The 21,587-nt window shown below is 44.3% G+C and overlaps 1 pseudogene; it reads right to left on the bottom strand.

The window, feature by feature from the left end:
* Positions 1-725: 725 nt before the first annotated feature.
* LOC103637929 (uncharacterized) lies at positions 726-15,318 on the bottom strand (annotated as a pseudogene).
* Positions 15,319-21,587: the final 6,269 nt, after the last annotated feature.

The raw sequence follows: 21,587 nt of genomic DNA on the forward strand, positions 1-21,587 counted from the left end.
AGAAAGCGAACGACGAGGAAGCGTGCCTTGGATTTGAACCTAGCTCGACGAGGAAGCTTCCTCCCTCCCCGGATCGAGGATTTGAACCTAGCTCGACGAGGAAGCTTCCTCCCCGGCCGGATCGACGCGGTGGTGCTGCCGCCCAGACGACTCCCGTGGGTGGAGCTCCCTGACACGGCGATGCTGCCCCGGTAGCTCCCGCGTGCAACCTCCACCACCCAGCGGCGAAGCTAGCAAATACTGATTATCTATTAAACCTTCACTATATAACTCTTGCTATTAACATTGTTTTTCTATTAGATATTGAGAAAATCATCAGGACTAGCTGACCCTAAAAAAAGTCCGGCTTGGCCTCTGCTCCACCCACCTTCAGGGCTCGTTTGGGAAATACGGTATCAAGTGACCTTGGTCATTTAGCACCGGCAGGGTCTGTGGTGTCCGGTGGGTTTTGGGTGCCCCGTGGCCATTTGGAAACTGTTTGGCTTGTGCACCAAAAGCAAACCGATACAAGCATTTTGACTGGATCAGTTTTCGCTGAACAAAAACAGATACAAGCCAACCGAGAGTAATTCAATAAAAATTCAGTAACTAATCGACATATTTTAAAATTAGTAAAACGTGAGTAATTTAAAACGTTTAAAATATGTAAGCCAAACGTAAAAATTCAGTAGGATCAGTTTTAAAATAGTAATTTAAAACTGTAGACTACAAGTAGAGCAGACCGTCCAAACGTTTCAGTGGATCAGTTTTCTCAAAACAGAGCATGATGACAAGTTGACTACAAGTAGATACAAGAGACTGGGTTCAGACACAAGAGGATGTAGTTCATGAGACATGGCTGGCGGCTTCTTCTAGATGGCTCCCTTCCCTATGGATATGCACAGAAAATTGGCATAAAATTAATGAAAAATGAAGAGCAATAAAAAAAGACGACACACCACAACTCTGACTCTGCGAAGTTAACTCACCCTACAAGGTGCATAATCAGTTTAATAATTAGTATTCTTTCCATGCATCCATAAGAACAAAGTGCAGCAGAATCTACAATAGAATCTGAACCAACTTGAGAATGAAAGTCATCACCTTTCTAAATCCATCTCTCAAGTATACCTAAGTTTATTTCTAGCTAGCAGTGAACCAACTAACAAGTATTTTTTTTCTTTTACCATGGGTTTAGAAAGGTGAGAGGCAATACCTATATTTTGCACCGAAGCCATTAGTCACACCTTGTCCATTTCTCAAGTAGATGTAATCCTACTAAAATTAGAAGGCAAGTAAACACATAAGTTTTTGTTTAGACTTTACAAATGTTTTTAGAGAGGATGGAAGGGCATATATACATACACACACACCTTATCTTCCTCCGAAGCCAAATCAGCCGCACGTTGTGAATTGTTAGCTTCAGAAACGTCTCTCGATTCAATTCATTCTCAAACACCTCTGCTGCAATGGCCTTCTCCTCATCTGTCAAGTCCTCCATAGCTTCAAATATGCGGATACACCTATCCATAGACTCCTCTCCACGAGTCTTCTTCTCAAGGAACGCCTCCATAGTCTTATCTGTTTGGTTCTTCTTGTGCTCCAAATAGTCATCCAAAACACTTGCAACTTGACTTTTCTTCCACTTTTTTCCGCTTCCATGTACTCACATACCAGAAGGTGGTGACTGAACTTCACAAGCCTCTCGATCCAAAGTTAGTCCAGCAACATTAGTCTCACTGCCCACACTTGGTCCAGCAACATTGATCTCGTTGCCTGCTCGTGGTACATGTAGCACTGGTTCATCAACAGATGCTACATGTAGCATCGGTTCAGTAGAAATGAAACTCATGTCACCTCTAGCAATGCTCCCTATAAAAAAAGTCAAAGTGTTTCTCCTTAAAAACTCATATCAGTTTAGTAGAAGTCGGAAAGATATATGACTTTACCTTCATACAAGGCCTCACAGCTCTTAAATAGAGGAAACCCATTCTTGCGATGCTTCTTTAATTTGGGGAATTTCTGTTGAATACAACATATATTTAGTACGAAGGCATGTTTTGGAATGATACTACTTTATCAAAAGAGAGAGAATAACTTACACGTGCACACTTCTCCCACAAATCTGGTTTAGCTAATATAATCCCCATAGTCTCATTCCATCCTATACCACTCTCATTCTTTGCGTTGCTTATGGCCTTGTAGCTTGCTTTCAAATCTTTCTCCTTGTCTTGAAGTTGTTGCTTTGTGAAATGTGCTGAGGGGAATTTCTCATTGAACTTACAAGTGATGCTTCTCCAACCATCTGAGGTCCAACCATTCTGTCCCTTAAATCGGACATCAACCTTGTGCTCAGTTAATACTTCAATTAAACCCTTCTCATATAAGAAGTTCCAGTTCACCCTAGATGCTTCATTTGCCATTACTATTTTAAATTACACATAAAAATTAAATTGTGTGCAAGAAGTACATAAATAAGATACAAATATTAGGTGCATCAAGTACATAAATAACGATACAAGTGCTATCACATCAACTAAACATTGTGTGCAACCCACATCTGCATCGCAATGTCATCCCTTAAAATGTTTCCATCAACAGACTCCGAGCCGGTAGGGTAGTTGATTTCTCCCTCCGGGACATCGACATATTGAGACGGTTCAATGTTGCTTGGGAGGTGATCTAGCCACCCTTCCTAGCCATTATGCTGTTTAATTACATTATGAAAGACAGCTGCTGCCGCTGGAATCTTAACCTGAGACTGAATAGGATAGAAAGTTCTGACTTTTATAATAGGAAACCTCTTCTTCAAGACACCTATAGCCCTCTCTATATGGTTCCGAAGGATTGCGTGGCGATGGTTAAAGAGCTCTTTGTAGTTGGCATAGAAACGTCGACTCCTAAACTCGCTTAAGTGGTACTGAACTCCTCGATAAGGGGTAATGAATGATGGTGTATTTGCATATCCACCATCGACAAGATAAAACTTTCCTTCTGGCACATGGAATCCTCTGTCAAGTGCTGAACAAAGAACCCCGGCATCTGATGTGGATCCTTCCCATCCACACGAAATGAAGGTAAAGTTTAGATTAAAATCTCAAGCTACCATAACATTATGGGATAAAGACCCTTTCCTATTTCTGTATGGAGCAACCTTGTCTTCTGAAATAGTGATAGGAATATGAGTACCGTCTATGGCACCAATGCAATTCTGCATGTTCGGAAAGAGACAATTAGAGGCACACAAACCTAAGAAGGAATTAGAAATTCTTGGGTTTTATGTCTACCTGGAAAAAAGGCATGAAACGAGAGTCAGTTGCAATTTTGATGTGAGTCTGTACTGAACTTGGAAGCTTTACAAACCTACTTGTCAAGGCTGGAATTATATCAAAGACTTCATTTATCTTCCTGTGAATGGTTTCACCACTGTGTTGAAACCATTTTTGCAAATCTTGATTAGTAGCATTATGCGAGATCATGTACATAAACATGCCAAACTGTTCTTCAACAATAACACCTCGTGTGTCACGTAGAAGATCCACGGCTCTAAGAAAAGCTACTATCGCTCTGAAAATATTTGGCTCCATCCTAAACTCAACTTTGCTCCAAATTTCATGCCCTTCTAGAACTTCCTTAATCTTCATAGCGCCGGTAAGAGAAGAAGTATGGACTGCCCTTTTCTCTTCTTGCATGGCCGCGAGAACAGTAGGGACATTTATAAAGAAGAGTTCATCATCATCTTCTTCCTGGTCTAAAAGAAATTGTCTAGCAGCCTCCTCCCAGGAACTCATTATCTATTATATAGAGATATATATAATTATCATGACCAGCTCAACGTTCAGATATATAATTCGAACACAAGAAACGCTAATTCAAACATAGAAATGAAAATGAAGTGGAACTTTTATATGAGCAACAACTAATATACCACCAACAGCATCTAATATACCTTCAGGTTTGAGAGGATTTCTTAGTTGTTATACCCTGTCCCTTCAGCCTCTCAATTGATATATCCAGACTACACATAAATAAATAAAAACTAGTAGCAAGGTACTTGCCAAGGTAAAACCATCAGGACTTCCTAAACTCAACTTTGCTACAGAAAATGCAACTTTACCACAACATAATTCCTAAACTCAACTTCCTAACCATCAGGACTGTCCGGTGCGCCATGCGACTGCAGCCTTCCAACGGCCACTTTGTGGTGGTTGGGGCTATAAATACCCCAACCACCCGCACATTCAAGTCATCCAAGTTTTCCACCTTCCAACTACATTACAAGAGCTAGCATTCAATACAAGACACACCAAAGAGATCAAATCCTCTCCCAACTCCACACAAAGCTTTAGTGATTAGAGAGAGTGATTTGTTGTGTTCATTTGAGCTCTTGCGCTTGGATTGCTTCTTTTCTTTCTCATTCTTCTTGCGATCAAACTCATTTGTAAGCGAGGCAAGAGACACCAATTGTGTGGTGGTCCTTGCGGGAACTTTGTGTTCCGATTGATTGAGAAGAGAAGCTCACTCGGTCTAGGTGACCGTTTGAGAGAGGGAAAGGGTTGAAAGAGACCCTGTCTTTGTGACCACCTCAACGGGGAGTAGGTTTACAAGAACCGAACCTCGGTAAAACAAATCCTTGTGTCTCACTCTTTATTCGCTTGAGATTTGTTTTCACGCCCTCTCTCGGACTCGTTTATATTTCTAACGCTAACCCGGCTTGTAGTTGTGATTAAGTTTGTAAATTTCAGATTCGCCCTATTCACCCCCCCTCTAGGAGACTTTCAATTGGTATCAGAGCTCGGTACTTCATTAGAGCCTAACCGCTCGAAGTGATGTCGGGAGATCACGCCAAGAAGGAGATGGTGACCGGCGAGAAGCCCGCTACAAGCCACGAGAAAGCTCCATCGGGAGAGTCCTACAACAAAGGGAAGGGGAAGGAAAAGGAATCCCCTTCACACAAGTCACGTCGGAGCGGTGACAAGAAGAAGAAGATGAGGAAGGTGGTCTACTACGAGACCGACTCCTCGTCGCCATCCACCTCCGGCTCCGACACGCCGTCCGTAACTTCTAAGCGCCATGAGCGCAAGAAGTTTAGTAAGATCCCCCTACGCTATCCCCGCATTTCTAAACATACGCCATTACTTTTCCGTCCCATTAGGCAAACCACCAACGTTTGATGGTGAAGATTATGCTAGGTGGAGTGACTTGATGTGATTTCACCTAACCTTACTCCACAAAAGTATATGGGATGTTGTTGAGTTTGGTGTATAGGTACCATTTGTAGGGGATGAAGATTATGATGAGGACGAAGTGGCCCAAATCCAACACTTCAACTCCCAAGCCACAACTATACTCCTCGCCTCTCTAAGTCGAGAGGAGTATAACAAGGTGCAAGGGTTGAAAAGTGCTAAGGAGATTTGGGACACGCTAAAGACCGCGCACGAAGGAGACGAGGTGACCAAGATCACCAAGCGGGAGACAATCGAGGGGGAGCTCGGTCGCTTCCGACTTCGCCAAGGGGAGGAGCCACAAGACATGTACAACCGGCTCAAAACCTTGGTGAACCAAGTGCGCAACCTCGGGAGCAAAAAATGGGATGACCACGAAATGGTTAAGGTTATTCTAAGATCACTTGTTTTCCTTAACCCTACTCAAGTTCAATTAATTCGTGGTAATCCTAGCTATACACTAATGACTCCCGAGGAAGTAATCGGGAATTTGGTGAGCTTTGAATTGATGATCAAAGGCTCAAAGAAGATCAACGAGCTTGATGGCCCCTCCATGTCCGAAGCACAACCGGTCGCATTCAAAGCGACGGAGGAGAAGAAGGATGAGTCTACATCAAGTAGACAACCCATCGACGCCTCCAAGCTCGACAGCGAGGAAATGGCGCTCATCATCAAGAGCTTTCGCCAAATCCTCAAGCAAAGGAGGGGGAAGGACTACAAATCCCGCTCCAAGAAAGTTTGCTACAAATGTGGTAAGCCCGGTCATTTCATTGCTAAATGTCCATTATCTAGTGATAGTGACAGGGGCGATGACAAGAAGGGGAGAAGAAAGGAGAAGAGGTACTACAAGAAGAAGGGCGGCGATGCCCATGTTTGCCGGGAGTGGGACTCCGACGAGAGCTCCACCGACTCCTCCTCCGACGAGGACGCCGTCAACATCGCCGTCACCAAGGGACTCCTCTTCCCCAACGTCGGCCACAAGTGCCTCATGGCAAAAGACGACAAAAGGAAGAAGGTAAAATCAAAGTCCTCCACTAAATATGAAACCTCTAGTGATGAGGATAATGCTAGTGATGAGGAGGATAATTTGCGCACCCTTTTTGCCAACCTTAACATGCAACAAAAAGAAAAGTTGAATGAATTAATTAGTGCTATTCATGAAAAGGATGATCTCTTGGACTCTCAAGAGGACTTCTTAATTAAAGAAAATAAGAAGCATGTTAAGGTGAAAAATGCTTATACTCTAGAAGTAGAAAAATGTGAAAAATTGTCTAGTGAGCTAAGCACTTGCCATGATACTATTGCCAACCTTAGAAATGAAAATGCTAATTTAATTGCTAAGGTTGATTCAAATGCTTGTGATGTTTCAATTCCCAATCTTAGAGATGATAACATTGGTTTGCTTGCTAAGATTGAAGAATTAAACATTTCTCTTGCTAGCCTTAGGAAGGATAATGAAAAATTGATTGCTAAGGCTAAAGATCTTGATGTTTGCAATGTTACTATTTCAAACCTTAGAAGTGAAAATGATATATTACATGCTAAGGTTGTTGAATTAAAATCTTGCAAACCCTCTACATCTACCGTTGAGCATACTTCCATTTGTACTAGATGTAGAGACATTAATGTTGATGCTATCCATGATCACCTAGCTTTAATTAAAGAACAAAATGATCACATAGCTCAACTTAATGCTAAGATCAATGAGCATGACTTAGAAAATGAAAAATTTAAATTTACTAGAAGCATGCTCAATAGTGGGAGACGCCCCGGCATCAAGGATGTCATTGGCTACCAAAAGGGAGACAATGTCAAACTTAGTGCCCCTCCTAAAAGATTGTCCAACTTTGTTAAGGGCAAAGCTCCCATGCCTCAGGATAACGAGGGTTACATTTTGTACCCTGCCGGTTACCCTGAGAGTAAAATTAGGAGAATTCATTCTAGAAAGTCTCACTCTGGCCCTAATCATGCTTTTATGTATAAGGGTGAGACATCTAGCTCTAGGCAATCAACCCGTGCTAAATTGCCTAAGAAGAAAACTCCTAATGCATCAAATGATCATAACATTTCATTTAAAACTTTTGATGCATCTTATGTGTTAACTAACAAATCCGGCAAGGTAGTTGCCAAGATTGTTGGGGGCAAACACAAGGGATCAAAAACTTGTGTTTGGGTACCCAAAGTTCTTGTATCTAATGCCAAAGGACCCAAAACAGTTTGGGTACCTAAAACAAAGAACTAAACTTGTTTTGTAGGTTTATGCATCCGGGGGCTCAAGTTGGATAATCGACAGCGGTTGCACAAACCATATGACAGGGGAGAAGAAGATGTTCTCCTCCTATGAGAAAAACCAAGAGCCCCAACAAGCTATCACATTTGGGGATGGAAACCAAGGTTTGGTCAAAGGTTTGGGTAAAATAGCTATATCTCCTGACCATTCCATTTCCAATGTTTTTCTTGTAGATTTGTTAGACTACCATTTGCTTTCCGTATCTCAATTATGCAAAATGGGCTACAACTGTCTTTTCACAGATGTAGGTGTTACTGTCTTTAGAAGGAGTGATGATTCAATAGCATTTAAAGGAGTGTTAGAGGGTCAGCTATACTTAGTAGATTTTGATAGAGCTGAACTCGACACTTGCTTAATTGCTAAGACTAACATGGGCTGGCTCTGGCATCGCCGATTAGCACATGTTGGAATGAAGAATCTTCACAAACTTCTAAAGGGAGAACACATTTTGGGACTAACAAATGTTCATTTTGAGAAAGACAGGATTTGTAGCGCATGTCAGGCAGGAAAGCAAGTTGGTGTTCATCATCCACATAAGAATATCATGACGACTGACAGGCCACTCGAGCTCCTACACATGGATCTATTCGACCCGATAGCTTACATAAGCATCGGCGGGAGTAAGTACTGTCTAGTTATTGTGGATGATTATTCTCGCTTCACTTGGGTGTTCTTTTTGCAGGAAAAATCTCATACCCAAGAAACCTTAAAGGGATTCTTGAGACGGGCTCAAAATGAGTTCGACTTAAGGATCAAGAAAATTAGAAGCGACAACGGGACGGAGTTCAAGAACTCACAAATCGAAGGCTTCCTTGAGGAGGAGGGAATCAAGCATGAGTTCTCTTCTCCCTACACGCCACAACAAAATGGTGTAGTGGAGAGGAAGAATATAACTCTATTGGACATGGCAAGAACCATGCTTGATGAGTACAAGACTTCGGATCAGTTTTGGGCCGAGGCGGTCAACACCGCTTGCTACGCCATCAACCAGTTGTATCTACACCGAATCCTCAAGAAGACATCATACGAACTCCTAACCGGTAAAAAGCCCAATATTTCATATTTTAGAGTCTTTGGTAGCAAATGCTTTATTCTTGGTAAAAGAGGTAGAAAATCTAAATTTGCTCCTAAGACTGTAGAAGGCTTTTTACTAGGATATGATTCAAACACAAGGGCATATAGAGTCTTTAACAAGTCCTCAGGGCTAGTTGAAGTTTCTTGTGACGTTGTGTTTGATGAGACTAACGGCTCTCAAGTAGAGCAAGTTGATCTTGATGAGATAGGTGATGAAGAGGCTCCATGCATCGCGCTAAGGAACATGTCCATTGGGGATGTGTGTCCTAAGAAATCCGAAGAGCCTCCTAATGCACAAGATCAACCATCCTCCTCCACGCAAGCATCTCCACCAACTCAAAATGAGGATGAGGCTCAAGTTGATGAAGGAGAAGATCAAAGAAATGAGCCACCTCAAGATGACGATAATGATCAAGGGGGAGATGCAAATGATCAAGACAAGGAGGATGAAGAACCAAGGCCGCCACACCCAAGAGTCCACCAAGCAATCCAACGAGATCACCCCGTCGACACCATCCTCGGCGACATTCATAAGGGGGTAACCACCAGATCTCGTGTTGCACATTTTTGTGAGCATTACTCTTTTGTTTCCTCTATTGAGCCACACAAGGTAGAGGAAGCACTACAAGATTCGGATTGGGTGGTGGCGATGCAAGAGGAGCTCAACAATTTCACTAGGAATGAGGTATGGCATTTAGTTCCACGTCCTAATCAAAATGTTGTAGGAACCAAGTGGGTCTTCCGCAACAAGCAAGATGAGCATGGTGTGGTGACAAGGAACAAAGCTCGACTTGTGGCTAAAGGATATTCACAAGTCGAAGGTTTGGATTTCGGTGAAACCTATGCACCCGTAGCTAGGCTTGAATCAATTCGCATATTACTTGCCTATGCTACTTACCATGGCTTTAAGCTTTACCAAATGGACGTGAAAAGTGCCTTCCTCAATGGACCAATCATGGAAGAGGTCTATGTTGAGCAACCTCCCGGCTTTGAAGATAGTGAGTATCCTAACCACGTCTGTAAACTCTCTAAGGCGCTTTATGGGCTCAAGCAAGCCCCAAGAGCATGGTATGAATGCCTTAGAGATTTCCTTATCACTAATGGTTTCAAAGTCGGAAAGGTCGATCCTACTTTATTTACTAAAACTCTTGACAATGATTTGTTCGTATGCCAAATCTATGTTGATGATATTATATTTGGGTCTACTAACAAATCTACTTGTGAGGAATTTAGTAGGATCATGACACAAAAATTCGAGATGTCAATGATGGGGGAGTTGAAGTACTTCTTAGGATTTCAAGTGAAGCAACTCTAAGAGGGCACCTTCATTAGCCAAACGAAGTATATTCAAGACATTCTAAACAAGTTTGGGATGAAGGATGCCAGGCCCATCAAGGCACCCATGGGAACCAATGGGCATCTCGACCTCGACACGAGAGGTAAATCTGTCGATCAAAAGGTATACCGGTCAATGATAGACTCTTTACTCTATCTATGTGCATCTCGACCGGATATTATGCTTTCCATATGCATGTGTGCAAGATTCCAAGCCGACCCTAAGGAAGCTCACCTTACGGCCGTAAAACGAATCTTGAGATATTTAGTTCATACTCCTAAGTTTGGGCTTTGGTATCCTAGGGGATCCACTTTTGATTTAATTGGTTATTCGGATGCCGATTGGGAGGGGTGTAAGATTAATAAAAAGAGCACATCGGGAACTTGCCAGTTCTTGGGAAGATCCTTGGTGTCTTGGGCTTCAAAGAAGCAAAATTCTGTAGCTCTTTCTACCGCCGAAGCCGAGTATATTGCCGCAGGTCATTGTTGCGCGCAACTACTTTGGATGAGGCAAACCCTTAGGGACTATGGTTACAAATTAACCAAAGTTCCTCTTCTATGTGATAATGAGAGTGCAATCCGCATGGCGGATAATCCCGTTGAGCATAGCCACACTAAACACATAGCCATTCGGTATCATTTCTTAAGGGTTCACCAATAAAAGGGAGATATCGAGATTGCGTATATTAACACTAAAGATCAATTAGCCGATATCTTTACCAAACCACTTGATGAACAAACCTTTAACAAACTTAGGCATGAGCTAAATATTCTTGATTCTAGGAATTTCTTTTGATGTGTTGCACACATAGCTCATTTATATACCTTTGATCATATCTCTTTCATGTGCTATGACTAATGTGTTTTCAAGTGAATTTCAAAACAAGTCATAGATGTATTGAAAGGGAATTGGAGTCTTCGGCGAAAACAAAGGCTTCCACTCCATAACTCACCCTTCGCCATCGCTCTGAGCATCTCTCCATCTTTGGTATAATCTTCACTCACATGTTTTATTTGCCAAAGGGGATAAAGTAATTCAAGGGCTCTAATGATTCCGTTTTTGGCGATTTATGCCAAAGGGGGAGAGAGCATGAGCCCAAAGCAAAAGGACCGCACCACCACCAATTTCAAAAATTTTAGTCTTTCAATTTGGTTTTAAAGAAGTTTTTTCAAATTGATATCTTATTTGTGATATAATTTCAAATTGGTATACCCTCTTCAAAATTAACATCAAAACCCTCTTAAACACTAAGAGGAGGATTTTATCAAGGGGGAGTTTTGTTAAGTCAAAGGAAAAGTATTTGAAACAGGGGGAGAAAATTTCAAATCTTAAAAACGCTTCTCAAAATCTTATTCATTTACCTTTGACTATTTTCAAAAGAACTTTGAAAAGAATTTACAAAAGAATTTGCAAAAACAAAATAAGTGGTGCAAGCGTGGTCCAAAATGATGAAAATATAAAGAAACAATCCATGCATATCTTATGAATTTATATTGGCTCAATTCTAAGTAACCTTTGCACTTACAATTATGCAAACTAGTTCAATTATGCACTTCTATATTTGCTTTGGTTTGTGTTGGCATCAATCACCAAAAAGGGGGAGATTGAAAGGGAATTAGGCTTACACCTATTTCCTAATTAATTTTGGTGGTTGAATTGCCCAACACAAATAATTGGACTAACTATTTTGCTCTAGTCTATAAGTTCTACAAGTGCCAAAGGTTCACAATAAGCCAATAAAAAGACCAAGAAAAGGGTTCAAACAAGAGAGCAAAAGGCAACCCGAAAGGCACCCTGGTCTGGCGCACCGGATAGTGTCCGGTGCACCAGGGGACTCCAAGCTAAACTCCTCACCTTCGGGAATTCTCAGAGGCGCCCCGCTATAATTCACCGGACTGTCTGGTGCACCACCGGACAGTGTCCGGTGCCCCAAGGGAGAGCGACTCTGAACTCGCCAGCTTCGGGAATCCGCTCCGCTAAAATTCACCGGACTGTCCGGTGTGACAGTGGAGCAACGACTACTTCACGCGCAACGGTCGACTTCAACACATTAAATGCGCGCCTGCGCGCGCAGAGGAGCAGAGCACGCGCGGGTGGCACACCGGACAGCCTACAAGTCCTGTCCGGTGCACCACCGGACAGCCATGCGGACCCACAAGACAGAGCTCCAACGGTCGAACCCCAACGGTCTGACGTGGCTGACGCACCGGACAGTGTCCGGTGCACCATGCGACTGCAGCCTTCCAACGACCACTTTGTGGTGGTTGGGGCTATAAATATCCCAACCACCCCCACATTCAAGTCATCCAAGTTTTCCACCTTCCAACTACATTACAAGAGCTAGCATTCAATACAAGACACACCAAAGAGATCAAATCCTCTCCCAACTCCACACAAAGCTTTAGTGATTAGAGAGAGTGATTTGTTGTGTTCATTTGAGCTCTTGCGCTTGGATTGCTTCTTTTCTTTCTCATTCTTCTTGCGATCAAACTCATTTATAAGCGAGGCAAGAGACACCAATTGTGTGGTGGTCCTTGCGGGAACTTTGTGTTCCGATTGATTGAGAAGAGAAGCTCACTCGGTCTAGGTGACCGTTTGAGAGAGGGAAAGAGTTGAAAGAGACCCGGTCTTTGTGACCACCTCAACGGGGAGTAGGTTTTCAAGAACCGAACCTCGGTAAAACAAATCCTTGTGTCTCACTCTTTATTCGCTTGAGATTTGTTTTCACACCCTCTCTCGGACTCGTTTATATTTCTAACGCTAACCCGGCTTGTAGTTGTGATTAAGTTTGTAAATTTCAGATTCGCCCTATTCACCCCCCTCTAGGCGACTTTCAGGAATCACCAGAGTGTGGATCTAGGAGATGCTCTGAGATGTGGTGTGTTGCCCCTGACATGTTGTGGTGCTCCGAGATGTGCTGGGTGAGGGCGGTAGGTGAGGGTGGCGGCGGTGGAGCCCTATCCCTGTCCTATGGTTGAAGGAGCCCTATCCCTATCCATTGGAGGGTGGCGGCGGTGAGTAGAGGTGAGGACGAGAGAGATAGGCGTAGGACGGTGGGGGGCACACAAAACCGATGGTCAAAGGAGTGGAACCCTATCCCTGTCCAAACCGGTGGTGCGCGGGGTAAGGAAACCTGCATGGAGTCCTTCCAAACGCGCAGACAACGAGGATGTGTCTTTTTATCTGTGTTCCGCCCGTCCCGCCGAAACCGGCCAGTGTTGGTGTTCTCAAACGAAGCCTCAGCTGTCGGTGCATACTACAGTACTAGTGCCATGAAGATTTATAGAGACGACTGGTAATCTATTTATATTTCACGGAACTGGCAGCACTAAGAATAAGTATAAAAATGGCTTTGCCAATAAAAATGGTTCTGTCCAGTGGAAATTAATTTATGGTGATGGTTGAGTTAAGAAAACCACCCATACAAATTTTCAGAAAATCTATATAATAGCCTTCTCTAGCCCGATTTTCTGCCACACGGAAAACCCGCCAGTGAAATGCACGATTTGTAGAGGCGTTTTTTTTAAAAGAAAAGCCAGTGCAACGGTGTTTTCGCACGCTAGCTGTTACTGAGTTGAGCCGACCGCTTCATAGTTACGTGCCCTCGATAACCAAAACCGCATGTAGAAATTAGTATCCAACACAGACATAAAACTGTTTTCTAGTGGTAGCCGACCCACAAGTTCGTCTAAGGTAACAACACAAGAGAGGATGATGTACAGGCCCTATTTGTGTACCGTCAAAATGGCTGGTTAGTATGTTTCGGTAGTATTGTCGGAAATAATGTAAGATGTAAGTGGGCTATATAGGATGCCACGTCAGATTTACATTAGGATGCAATAGAAAAGAAAATAGATATCTCCATTCCAATTTATAATTCATTTGATTTTTTATCCTAACCGACTCGTTTTATTAAAAAAATCATCATTTAACATATCATAAAATTTAAATATGTCTTCAAATTTTTAATTTTTTTTTTTCAAAAAATTGAATAAGACAAGTTGATCAAATTTGATAAAAAAGTGAAATAAATTATAAATTGAGACGGAAGGAGCAGAAGATAAGCCAGCTAAGACCTTACCAGCAGCCAAGACACAGACTTAAAAAGTTCCTAAGAGAATGACATAGACTACTATGTAGTAATAATGTGATATGTATTAAAATCTACAGTAACTAGTACTGGAGTGCATGGCACTTATATGTACCCACCAGCAAGCGACCAGTTAAATTATTAGCCATGTTTTGGGGCGAGATTTTCAGTGGTCATCATTAACTACCAAGTGAACTTTGTACATGTGTGAAGGTCAGTTGTTGTATTCCCTTCGACGACTCCAATATGATTGTTGAGCACCATATTTGACACCTGGATATGGTCGGACGGTCCTTACCCTCGCCGCCAGATTAGCACGGACGAGAATACTTGTAACTCTAGTGTTTAGTGCTGGATCGACGTCAAAAGTGATGTACTCCAAATTTCTTTTCTGATTGTGTGGTGGTGATAAACTTCAAACTTTCCAAACTGTTCCGTCATATGAATGGACTATAACTGGGATCGTCAGTTGAATTCGGTTTCTTCTTGACAGGCAAAAAAATGTTTCTTCTTCTTTTTCGTTCTTTTTTCCCCGAATCATTATATCTTTGCCTTCAAAGACCCTAGAACATTAGAACAAGAACTCTTTTCCTAGGGGGAGGCTGAAACGGCCAAACCTACACTCCAGATCCGAGTGCTTTCATCAGCAGGCGCAACCAAATTAATTCAGCGAGACGAGCTAGGTAGCACCGTAGAAGGCAAATTTATCCCCAAACAAACGAAGACAAATGTATGCCCGTAGCAGGCGAGAAAGCTTCAATCCTCAAATGAGTGTATCTATCTATATACCCACAAAGTTTACACAGCTTTTCTAGCGAGAATTCAGGTCTAAGCCAGAAATCGCTCTAGCTAGCTAAGGACTCACAAAACAAGGTAAGCAAAAGGGGCAGAAGTGAATTAACCAGCAAAAGCTCTAGCATCTGGGACACAATGGCCGAGCTGGGGATGCCAGCTACCACTACCAGGACAGAACAAACAGTAGTCGACCTAGAGCAGCTTTGCAAATTGCAAGAGAACAACGCTTTGCAACAATGGAGATATATAGGGAGCGCAGACGGACCTGTCGTTTTGTCATGGCAGCGGAGGCGCTCAGGCCATGGGCATGCTGGTTTCTGACGCCGTCTTGATGATGTCCATATATCTCCGCCGCCCGTGGGTATTGCAGCAGATCAGCGAGGAAGGCGACGGAGAGTAGTGAGGAGCTAGATGTGGGAAGCTCTAGCTCGTATGATATGAGCCAGCAGCGCACGTTGACTTGAATTTTTGCAAGCCCTACGCTCCTCGGCAGTCGGCACCCAACAACAACTAGCAAATAACAAGTGGGCAGTGCACCTATCACTCCGCAGCCCGCAGCCCGCAGCCCGCAGCAGTACAAGAATCACTGCAGGTCCGTCGGTGCAATATATCGCTCTGCCTAACCGATCCAAGTAAAGATATTATCACTATATGATTAATTGGTTGCCTGCATATTCTTATCCGGAGCGACCACGTGTGTTTGACTTTATCGGAGCATATGTTTAGTTATCTGCATATGAAAGATGTGTAATCAGGACGCAACATAAGTTATTTTGTAGTTATTTGGTTGCATCCCCTCGTACGCCCTAAATAACCTTCTACATACGAGCTGGTTACGGGCGAACGGTGCACCAATCAGGCGGTATATAGCTCCTCACGTGCACGGTGCACCTCCGTCGTGGTCGCCCCCTACGGGTCGTGGGGCGAGCCAGGCTCGCTTGCCTACGCCGCGCTGGTGCCGCTCTTGTGTTCCCTCCGCGGGTTCGAGCGCGCAGCGGCGCCCGCGGACAGGAGGAGGGTGAAGGTGGCGGTCTGGGCGCTCTCCACTGTTCACCGTGGTGTTCGCGGCAAGGGTGCCCCTGCTGATGTCGCTCTAGTCGACGTCGTGATCTGGGCGCTGGCGACCGCCATGACCGGCGATGTTGGTGACTTGTTTTCAATTGCTGCATGGAATTAAAAATAAGACAATATGATGTTAAAAAGTATAGGCCTTCGTCCTTGAAGTGTTATCTCTTCGGAATAACAACTCAATGACAAAGGTTGCGTATAATCGAATGGAATACACGAAGTATGATAAAAAATATGAGAACTCATCTCATGTGCCTTAATATTTTATTTCTCTTCTCATACAAGTTTACAATCATATCTTCAGCTTCTTGATGAAAGCTAGCACGAAGGTGTTCGGAGGCTAAACTATACGAAGCTGTAGCACCTGCTAAAGGTACTTTATGCGGGATACTGTTCATTTATTTATAGGGGAGACGAAATGACCTAATACAGGATTACAATTGTGCCTTTTACTGTTTACAAATTCCATTAGGGCAGTAGCGTATTTTCTTCATCTTCGGTTGCACGGGTTCAAGCCTCTGTCGCCTTCTCCTTTGGCTTGCACCTAAAGCCTCTCTGCTGCCGCCGAAGCCAAGGGCGTGTCAAGGGGTGGGGCAATGGGGGCGATGGCCGCACCTCAATTTTTGTAATCTTTTATACCTGGTTTAGATATACAATAAAATAATCATTTTTATATAGTAAGTTGGATCAAATTTAATAAAAACTAGGCTTTGATCTATTTTTTCTCGATGCTCCACCGCTCAGCCCACTCCGCAATTGAACTGTTTGATTCCTTCCTCTAGCGCTAGCTCACTCACGGTTCGCTCGCTCCTTTGGTCATCAAATGATCAGTTGGGTGACCTAACTTGCCCGCTACCAGCGTCACCTTACCTCCTCGTCACTTGTCAGCTTGTCGTCTCATGCTTTGTCTGGGTACTCTAGTATTCACCCCAATCCACATGTATTGAGGTGTATTTGAGTGTAAGTTAAACTAATTTACACACCAATCCACCTCAATACATGTGGAATGAGATGAATACTAGAGTACCCAAATAAAGCCTCATCAGGATCTTGCGTTGCACGCAGTGCCGCTACCTTGCCTCGTAGTTCGCACCCTTAGATGGGTAGGTTATCGGTAGGATTTTGCCTTGGCACCATGACACCACCTGTGCTCAATATCTCATTGGGTCTCATTGTGTCGTTGCAACGCGGCAATGGCTACCGCCGCCATGTACCACCGCATTGCCTGCCCTCGCTAACCCCCGCTTGCCCTCACTAGCCCTCGCCTATTGTCACCTCACCGTTACCGTTTCACGTTGGACTCACTGACGCGGGACACACCACACTGATGCGCCGAAGCAGTCGCTCTGCCCCAGCACACCGCCACCGTTGACATGCCTCTTTACCCTCTCCAACTCCCATTTAGGATGACCAAAAAGGTTTTTTTATATTCATGTCATTTTAAAACACTTTTTGTATTATCACTGAACCACCGTAAATATTATTATTATGAAACTATTTTTATCTAATAGTCTAATCTAGTGATTTGCATCTTACTATATGGCCTCACCTACAGTTTTGTCCGGCGTCTGCCACTGGCCAAAGCTATTGGCTTTGGCTAATATTCTTTCACTCGCACGAATGTGCGAAGCTTCACTGCACGCCTTCCCGTCAGAAGATTTGTTTCATCCATCAATAGAGATATTCCTAAAACGAGTGATCTTCGGCATAGAAGACTTCCAACAGGTAGGGGCTTGTGGGCGCTCTTTATTAGCAACTGACGGCGGCTACGCCCTGAATCTGAATCCATGCATGCATCGAGCAGGGGGGCTTTTTGTTGGCTCATGCTCATGCTGACAAGTTGTCACGGTGTCATTGTGCGGCAGTAAGGCTCGGTCGATCGAGGGATTTTACCGGGAGACGACGACACTTAGGTAGTGTTTAGATGGATGGATGAGGAAGAATGAAGAGAGATAGAGTGGAATCATTCTAAGTTGATATATATTTGGTTTGGAGGTCCAGAGTTAGGGTCAAGAAATATTCATCCAAAATAGTGGATGAGGTCATCCCTCAAAAAATAAGGGACAGGGTCAATCCAGGGTTGATCCTGTCCCATCCTTCATTGACACCGAACCAAACACATCGTTAGCAACCCAAATCTATGGACACTGCCATGCCATTCACCACCGTACCCACTACCCACAACTGAGCAGAAACTACGGAATTTTACGCGGAAACACCGTGCTCCGCAAGCCTCGCATTTGCCACACAACGCGTACAGGAAATAGCGAGCAAGCAACGTCGTGGTAGTTGTAGGCGGCGGAGCACGGGCGGTTGTCGCTTGCTGTTGGATCCCATCACATGCGGCCGCCACCGGTATCAATTCTTTTGTCGTTTTAATTGTTTCTTCTGCAATACTCGAACCTATTCTCTCGTCTCATGTCTGTTACGTAACTGTCTTCGGGCCTCCAAATCGGACAGAGACTACTGCAGTGTAGGGAGATGTTTCGCATTCTCTAAAACCTTTTCTCACATGCATGTCTCAGTGCCTCGTCGTATACGTGTACAAACGGGCCGTCCAGCCCGATCTGGAACTGGTGAGCACAGAAAAAACTAGCCAAAAAACGGGCTAAATGGATCTAGCATTAAACAGACCGGGATGGACGAGCACGGATGATTCATTTTTTTCTGTCCGAACTTGACTCGCTTATTTTTGCGCTCGGGCCCGTATAAAGTGGGCCAGGTCAGACTCTTACATGACCACAAAAACGGGCTTCAGGCTACACTTTGGGTTTTTGTGTTTCATGTACATCTATACCTCGTCGTATATGAGTGTGATCTACGTACTCTTTTTTTTTTGAACCACTAGCATTGTCAGCTTTCCTTTTTGTTCATTTCGAGTTGTTAGTATGATATATATCCAGTGATCCTGCTGGGTTGGTGGGTGGTCGCTGTCGGTTGGCGATCTGGTAGGAGGCCTGTGCAGTGCACCTGGCGTTCGGGGCGCTTGCCGCTTGTTGAGCACCAGCGAAAGTACTCACTGACTGATGACTGTCTAGCTAGTGCAGCGAAGAGATGTCCTTTGGCTAAAATCCCCAACTCGGTCCTGTTCAAACGGATCCGCATGTGCGAAACAGAGACGGGGATGTTCAAAGTGGTCACACTGAAAATTCGTGGGGTCTGGCCTTCCGGGCTGGGGAAGTGAATGACGCCATGTGCGGCGACGCAACAGGTAGCTCCTGCTACGTTGCTGACAGTCTGAGGTCCCGCGCAGGCACAATCTATGGAACAGAAGTGACAAAATTCCAAGACCTCATTCTCGTTGTCAGTGTCGAAAATGGTTAAAAAATAGGTAGAGGAAAACAAAACATCATCGTGGCTACTTTAAAAGATGCAAGTTGCTTGACAAATTGAGGTTGAATGCGAAGCCGCGTTATCTTGGTCCCGCGACGCGACGAGAACTAGTCCGTGTCCGTGCAGACTGTGATCGATGGCCTTGTGTTCTAGTCACCCGTACTAAAAAAAAACTCCGCTCATAAAGCCCCAATATCCTCAAGACTTTCTCTGTCAGCCATCACAATGTGGCCATATTTGTCACTGTTGGCGTCTATTTGGTCCACGGCTCTGGGCGGGCTGGACGGTGTGCGACCTGTCAGCAGAAGAGGTTTCTTTCTGCGTGCTGTTTGGACGGTCCATGTTATGATGTGAACGGTTCGCGACGACGCAGAGTCATCTTCTTCTCCTCGTAGGACCAAGATCATGTCTCCTATGGAGAGAAGGGGTGCTCCGAGTCAACAGGTCACCTGGGACGTCCCCAGACGGCGTAGACTGCCTAGAAATTAAGAGATCAATTCGAGAAATAGATCCTGAGTGAAGTAGACGAAGTAGATCTTGCCCCTCAGGAGGAATAAGATCATAGGATCATCTTGGGGTTAGCAGGCCACACAAGATGGATCTAGACAACGTAGAATCGAATAGGGGTGAAGGTGGATATGCGGAACACTACAACTAAAGTTATATTACATCTACTTCTAGGGTAGGAAAGGTAAATAAAGTAGATAGGTTCGATTGGAATGTGTTCGGGGTTCTCAATCACTTGTACCCCTTTATATTTATAGGGGATGGGGTCTGAACCTGTTTCTAGGCGAAAACCAATAGATCCCACGTGATTAGATGGATAACCACGTATAAGATAAGGATAATCATCCGAGTTAATATGATCGCAGGGCGCGCGGTCTGTCCGCTAGTTTTGGTGCTCAACAACCACGATGACAATATGCGAACACAAGGTTGACTTGTCCCTTGTAGTTCGGGTTGAAGATGAGTGATTGTCAACGGGTAGCACTCTAGGTTCTAGTCACCCATACTAAAAAAAACTCCGCTCATAAAGCCCCAATATCCTCAAGACTTTCTCTGTCAGCCATCACAATGTGGCCATATTCGCCACTGTTGGCGTCGATTTGGTCCGCGAGACCGTGGCTCTCGGCGGGCTGGACGGTCTGTGACCTGGCGGCAGAAGGGGCTTCTTTCCTGCGCGCTGTTTGGACAGTCCGCGTTATGGGGTGAACAGTCCGCGATGGCGTAGAGTCGTCTTCCTCTCCTCGTAGGACCTAGATCCTATCTCCTGGGGAGAGAAGGGGTGCTCCGAGTCAACAGGTCACCTGGGACGTCCCCAGACGACGTAGACGCCTAGAAATTAAGAGATCAATTCGAGAAATAGATCCTGAGTGAAGTAGACGAAGTAGATCTTGTCCCTCAGGAGGAATAAGATCATAGGATCGTCTTGGGGTCAGCAGGCCACACAAGATGGATCTAGACAATGTAGAGTCGAATAGGGGTGGAGGTGGATATGCGGAAGACTACAACTAAAGTTATATTACATCTACTTCTAGGGTAGGAAAGGTAAATAAAATAGATAGGTTCGACTGGAATGTGTTCTGGGGTTCTCAATCGCTTGTACCCCTTTATATTTATAGGGGATGGGGTCTGAACCTGTTTCTAGGCGATAACCAATAGACCCCACGTGATTATATGGATAACCACGTATAAGATAAGGATAATCATCCAAGTTAATATGATCGCGGGGCGCGTGGTCTGTCCGCTAGTTTTGGTGCTCAACAGCCACGATGACAATATGTGAACACAAGGTTGACTTGTCCCTTGTGGTTCGGGTTGATGATGAGTGATTGTCAACGGGTAGCACTCTAGGTTCTAGTCACCCGTACTAAAAAAACTCCGCTCATAAAGCCACAATATACTCAAGACTTTCTCTGTCAGCCATCACAATGTGGCCATATTCACCACTGTTGGTGTCGATTTGGTCCACGGCTCTGGCGGGCTAGACGATCTGTGACCTAGCGGCAGAAGGGGCTTATTTCCTGCGCGTTGTTTGGACGGTCCGTGTTATGGGGCGAACAGTCCGCGATGGCGTAGAGTCGTCTTCCTCTCCTCGTAGAACCTAGATCCCGTCTCCTGGGAAGAGAAGGGGTGATCCGAGTCAACAGGTCACCTGGGACGTCCCCAGACGACGTAGACTTCCTTGAAATTAAGAGATCAATTCGAGAAATAGATCCTGAGTGAAGTAGACGAAGTAGATCTTGTCCCTGAGGAGGGATAAGATCATAGGATCGTCTTGGGGTCAGCAGACCACACAAGATGGATCTAGACAACGTAGAGTCGAATAGGGGTGGAGGTGGATATGCGGAAGACTACAACTAAAGTTATATTACATCTACTTCTAGGGTAGGAAAG

The sequence above is a fragment of the Zea mays genome, chromosome 9 (genome assembly GCF_902167145.1).
Source record: "Zea mays cultivar B73 chromosome 9, Zm-B73-REFERENCE-NAM-5.0, whole genome shotgun sequence".
Lineage (NCBI taxonomy): Eukaryota > Viridiplantae > Streptophyta > Magnoliopsida > Poales > Poaceae > Zea > Zea mays.